The sequence below is a fragment of the Triticum aestivum genome, chromosome 4A (assembly GCF_018294505.1).
Source record: "Triticum aestivum cultivar Chinese Spring chromosome 4A, IWGSC CS RefSeq v2.1, whole genome shotgun sequence".
Taxonomy (NCBI): domain Eukaryota; kingdom Viridiplantae; phylum Streptophyta; class Magnoliopsida; order Poales; family Poaceae; genus Triticum; species Triticum aestivum.
Genome location: NC_057803.1, coordinates 41,034,762 through 41,041,380, shown reverse-complemented (window position 1 = coordinate 41,041,380; position 6,619 = coordinate 41,034,762).

Here is a 6,619-nt window from a genome sequence, read left to right as displayed (position 1 = left end):
GATCAGGAAGAAGACGTATGACTACTTCCACTACGTTGTGTCAACGCTTCTGTTGCGATCTACAAGGGTACATAGATCATACTCTCCCCTCTCGTTGCTGTGCATCACCATGATCTTGCGTGTGCGTAGGAAAATTTTGAAATTACTATGTTTCCCAACAATCTTGACAAACATGCTGCGGCAGGCATCCGTTTCGGAGGAACATCGTACCTTGATGGGTATGGTGGTTAAAAAGGTCCTGACTGCAAGAGCGGATTGGATGAGGCCTTTGCGAGTCTGCTGAGAGGCTTCGAGGTTTGTACTGTAATATGTGGAATTGTGTTTTATTCAGAAAATACACCTGTGTATAGACAGTAGCCCCTAAGACTCGGGTTGGCTTCCCATAGGAAGCGAATCGGAGGATCGAAAGAAATATCCGAGGACTAATCTGATTAACGTTGAACACAGGCTGCTTCCCCCTGGCTACTGCCCAGACTGCGGATATTGCCGAGCTACAACGGAAGCTTGATATAGCCGGGGATGACGTTGCATTAATCAATATGTGTCTTGACGAGTCGCAAGGTATGTATTCAGAGCAGTCCCTGCACATACATTTTTGTGATATAAGCATGATGCTGAAAGTTGTGCCTGGCTGCAGATGGTGCCGCCACCATTGAAATTCTTCGGGCGGAGCTAGCCCGGGCCAAGGAGCGGGCCCAGTGTAGTAATGCGGCTGCCGAGAAGGCATCGGCTGAATTAAAAGCCGAACGAGCTGCTCGGCGTCAAGACGAGGAGAATATATCCACGATGGCGCTCGAGATAAAAAGTGCTGCTAGCCGGTGTGAACTCCTGGAGAAGGAGAATGAAGCCAAAACGGCTGAAATTGACAAGGCCCTACGAGAGGCGAGAGAAGCGCGGTCTGAATCCAGAGCAACCCGTGAGGAGATCCGGCAAGCTGGGGAGATTGCAGTTGGTAAGCCATTTTTGCTACGGGCTAAGTTCGGCGATCCGAACTATACTCAGCTGACCAATTGTGGAGTTCTCCAGAGGAGTTTTTAGACTTGCCGAATAGTTCTGCCGATGTGGTGCAGTATTATCAGGCGCGAGACAGGTACGCAATGGAGAAGTTGTTCTGGTCACAATTTGGCGCCTTGAAGCGCCCCCTTTTGCTGAATGAGCGGATGTCCCAGTGGGCCGAGCTTCATAGGATATCCGGTGCTGCCATGAAGAACGTCATAATCCAGTTATGGCCAACTGAGCCTGTCCCGAACAGTTACTTCGGCTTGGTGCAGCGGCTTGTTGACGCAGTGCCGCATATCGACGCTGTGAAGCGATCGGTGTGCATCGAGGGTGCACGGATGGCTTTTGCCCGAGTCAAGATGTTCTGGGGGAATATGAAGGCCATCGACGTTGCGGTGAAGAGTCCACCCAAGGGCAAGGACCGCCGCGACCCAGAGCATTATTTTGAAGACGTCCTTGTAGCCGCCCGCTTGATAGAGGGTCAATGCTCGAAGGACATAATGTTCGAGTAAAGTGTATGAGAATTGTACGAGACAATTTTATAGTGAATCTATTTGTATATGTTGCTCGAAATCTTGTGCTCCTCCTGTGCGGCCGTTTTAATATAATCCGAAAGTTTTCCAGTCATCGGCTTCAGCCCCCTTGTAGGAAGTACATGGGTGTTCGAAAAAGCATCTGATCACTCTTGACCCAACGTCTTGGTCTGTGAAGGAGGTGTCAATGCGGCGAACCAGGCAACCAGACTATAGGGCGTTAACACATTCACTTAGCCATAGGAGTTTTATGGTGGGTCTACGACATAGCCCCTGGTATGTATGCGGCTTACTCATATGATGCGTTTACATAATTGACCAGAAAAGAGGTCCTTCGTGTGACACGAAGGAATCGCTAGAGATTCCGATAAGTCATCGAGTGGTTTACCAGCTCTCGCCGCATCATGACAGTCAGTTTTCGGCTTTCTCTACTGAGGTGCATCACCGGGTGAACCGGTAGCACAATCACAGTAGTTCTCCCTTTAATACCCTAGATGATAGAGCGGAACGTAGGATAGCAAGCACAGGAGCCGGGCAACCCAACTATTGACCCAAGACATGATTCGGAGTTGATGCATATAAGGCCAAACTCACGACGCCGAAGTACGATGTGAAAGCTGTTCGGACTTTGTTGGCAACTCATTTGTTCCCGTACCGAGCCCCTGGCAAGTTAAGCCGGGGTATATCTATGAAACAACCATAGGAGGCGTATCCATTTTGCGAAAAGATGCGAGTGATTAATTTGGATAATTTGAACTGGGACCTGAGTGATGTGCCAATGGTTACTTGATATACATAAAGGCCACGACCCCGGCAATTTGATATGCCCTGGGTCGAAGGTAGAGGAAAAAGGCATGTTACAGGCTCAGAAAGAGAGTGCGGTCTACAAAAGTTATTTTGGACCTCCTGTCGCACGTCTACATTGCCTGTCCTCAGCGAGGGGAATCCTTGAAGGGAGTGGCCTTGTAGGTGAGTGTACGGATCCGAACTCCTATGGGGTCGGTCGTAGGTGCTTCCCCTTTGCGCCACCTGCTTTTAGGAGATAATGAAAGAAAAGAAAATAGGAAAGCAGTTAAAGAATGTTACCGGAGTGCCTGCAGATTTGTCCGTATTGTGCTTCCGTCAATGCCCATGGTATCTTGAGTGCGTAATTATGTATGTGCGGTATAGTTTTAACGGGTGTACGACATGGGCAACGGAAGCCGAACTGCTATTTCTGTTCCGGATTTGATCAATCTTCAGGGGTAAATTGCTTCCGCCCTCCGGCATTTAGCTGGTGAGCCGCTCTGTTGTCCTTGTTGCCTAGTGGCCCATTTCCATTGTGTCCGGCGTTGAGCTTGCCGGCTTGCTTGAGGACCCAACAACTTCTGTTGGTGTGATTAGCTGGTTTATTGGGGTGGCCATGAATCTGGCAGGGCCGGTCCAATATCATGTCTAGTTTGGATGGTCCGTCTCTGTTTGCCTTGAATGGCTTTTCCGTTGACCGGGCTTGGGATTGCTAAATCCGGCGTTGACCGCTATGTCGCGTGATCTTCCATTATCATTGCGACTGTTGTGCATGCTTCGTCGTGGCTTGCCATTGCTGTCTTGGATTTCGGAAGTGCGCGAGTCGCTAGCGCTGTTGCTTCTACGAGCGAGCCAGTTGTCTTCTCCCGCGCAAAAGTGGGTCATTAGAGCGGTAAGGGCTGTCATGGATCTAGGTTCTTCTTGACCGAGGTGGCGTGCAAGCCATTCGTCTCGGAAGCTATGTTTAAAGGCCGCAAGGGCCTCCGCGTCCGGACAGTCGACAATTTGGTTCTTTTTAACTAGGAACCTGGTCCAGAGCTTCCTGGCTGACTCTCCGGGCTACTGGACAATATTACTTAAGTCATCGGCGTCCGGTGGCCGGACATATGTTCCTTTGAAGTTGTTGAGAAAGGCGTCCTCCAAATCCTCCCAGCTGCCGATGAAATTTTCCGGCAGACTGTTTAACCAGTACCGAACTTGTCCTTTGAGTTTTAGTGGTAGGTATTTGATGGAATGAAGGTCGTCTCCGCGGGCCATGTGGATATGGAGGAGGAAGTCCTCGATGCATACCGCGGGATCCATTGTTCCATTGTACGATTCGATATTCATGGGTTTGAAACCGTCTGGGAATTCGTGCTCCATTACTTCATTTGTGAAGCAAGGAGGGTGTGCGGCGCCTCTATGTTGGGCCACACTGCGGCGTATCTCCGACAGAGTCCATTTGCGGTTTTCGGCCCGAGTGTGGCTAGGTTTGTCACGTCCGAATAGGTGGCCATCGTCATGTGTCGAGTTATGTCCTCGCGATCTGTAGATCGATCTTGAGTGTTCTGCTTTGCTACCCGAGTCTTTTTGATGGTCGTATGTGTAACCCTGAGCTGTTTTGTTCTTGCTTTTACTGTGAGGTAGCGCGGTCTGGTATTCGGTTTGAGTTGGCATTTTACCTGGGCCAGTTGTGGTCGACCTGCCGTATTGTGCGATGATGGTACGGGCTCCAGCGCCTCATCGTCGCTCTGGGATAGCAATCTATGCTTTGGGTAGCTTTTGGCAGGTCCACTAAGGTCGTATTCTTCGGCGGCTAGGACTTTGGTGTTGGGGAACGTAGCAGAAATTCAAAATTTTCCTACGTGTCACCAAGATCTATCTATGGAGAAACCAGCAACGAGGGGAAGGAGAGTGCATCTACATACCCTTGTAGATCGCTACGCGGAAGCGTTCAAGAGAACGGGGTTGATGGAGTCGTACTCGTCGTGATCCAAATCACCGATGATCCTAGTGCCGAACGAACGGCACCTCTGTGTTCAACACACGTACAGCCCGGTGACGTCTCCTACACCTTGATCCAGCAAGGGGAGAAGGAGAGGTTGGGGAAGACTCCATCTAGCAGCAGCACGACGGCGTGGTGGTGGTGGAGGAGCGTGGTACTCCAGGCAGGGCTTCGCCAAGCAACACAAGAGACGAGGAGGGAGAGGGGTAGGGCTGCGCCAAGAAGGAGATTGAATCGTGTCTATGGCAGCCCAATACCTCAAGTATATATAGGGGGAGGGGAGGGGCTGCGCCCCCACCTAGGTTTCCACCCCTAGGGGTGGCGGCCAGCCTAGATCCCATCTAGGGGGGGGCGGCCAAGGGGGGAGAGGGGGGGCGCACCACTAGGTGGGCCTTAGGCCCATCGGAGCCTAGGATTTGCCCCCTTCCACTCTCCCTTGCGCCTTGGGCCTTGGTGGGGGGGCGCACCAGCCCACCAGGGGCTGGTCCCCTCCCACACTTGGCCCATGCATCCCTCCGGGGCTGGTGGCCCCACTTGGTGGACCACCGGGACCCTCCCGGTGGTCCCGGTACATTACCGATAAACCCGAAACTTTTCCGGCAACCAAAACAGGACTTCCCATATATAAATCTTTACCTCCGGACCATTCCGGAACTCCTCGTGATGTCCGGGATCTCATCCGAGACTCCGAACAACATTCAGTAACCACGTATATCTATTCCCTATAACCCTGGCATCATCGAACCTTAAGTGTGTGGACCCTACGGGTTCGGCAGTCATGCAGACATGGCCGAGATAACTCTCCAGCCAATAACCAACAGCAGGATCTGGATACCCATGTTGGCTCCCACATGTTCCACGATGATCTCATTGGATGAACCACGATGTCAAGGATTCAATCAATCTCGTATACAATTCCCTTTGTCTGTCGGTACGATACTTGCCCGAGATTCGATCGTTGGTATCCCGATACCTTGTTCAATCTCGTTACCGGCAAGTCTCTTTACTCGTTCCGTAACACATCATCCCGTGATCAACTCCTTGATCACATTGTGCACATTATGATGATGTCCTACCGAGTGGGCCCAGAGATACCTCTCCATTACACGGAGTGACAAATCCCAGTCTCGATTCGTGCCAACCCAACAGACACTTTTGGAGATACCTGTAGTGTACCTTTATAGCCACCCAGTTATGTTGTGACGTTTGGCACACCCAAAGCACTCCTACGGTATCCGGGAGTTGCACAATCTCATGGTCTAAGGAAATGATACTTGACATTAGAAAAGCTTTAGCATACGAACTACACGATCTTTGTGCTAGGCTTAGGATTGGGTCTTGTCCATCACATCATTCTCCTAATGATGTGATCCCGTTATCAACGACATCCAATGCCCATGGCCAGGAAACCGTAACCATCTATTGATTAACGAGCTAGTCAACTAGAGGCTTACTAGGGACATGGTGTTGTCTATGTATCCACACATGTATCTGAGTTTCCTATCAATACAATTCTAGCATGGATAATAAATGATTATCATGAACAAGGAAATATAATAATAACCAATTTATTATTGCCTCTAGGGCATATTTCCAACAGTCTCCCACTTGCACTAGAGTCAATAATCCAGTTCACATCGATATGTGATTAACACTCAAGCTCACATCCCCATGTGACTAACACCCAAGAGTTCCGAGTTTGATCATGTTATGCTTGTGAGAGAGGTTTCAGTCAACGGGTCTGCAGCATTCAGATCCGTATGTACTTTGCAAATTTCTATGTCATCTTGTAGATGCAACTACTACGCTACATTTGGAGCCATTTCAAATAACTGTTCTACTTGGAGCTTTTCTAAATTGTTGCTCCATTATACGTATCCGGTATCTCTACTCAGAGCTATCCGGATAGGCGTTAAGCTTGCATCGACGTAACTCTTTACGTCGAACTCTTTATCACCTCCATAACCGAGAAACATATCCTTATTCCTCTAAGGATAATTTAGACCGCTATCTGGTGATCTACTCCTAGATTACCTTTGTACCCTCTTGCCAGATATGTGGCAAGGCACACATCAGGTGTGGTACTCAGCATGGCATACCGTATGGAGCCTATGACAAAAGCATAGGGGACGACCTTCGTCCTTCCTCTTTCTTCTGCTGTGGTCGAGCTTTAAGTCTTAACTTCATACCTTACAACTCAGGCAAGAACTCCTTCTTTGACTGATCCATCTTGAACACCTTCAAGATCATGTCAAGGTATGTGCTCATTTGAAAGTACCATTAAGCGTTTTGATCTATCCTTATAGATCTTGATGCT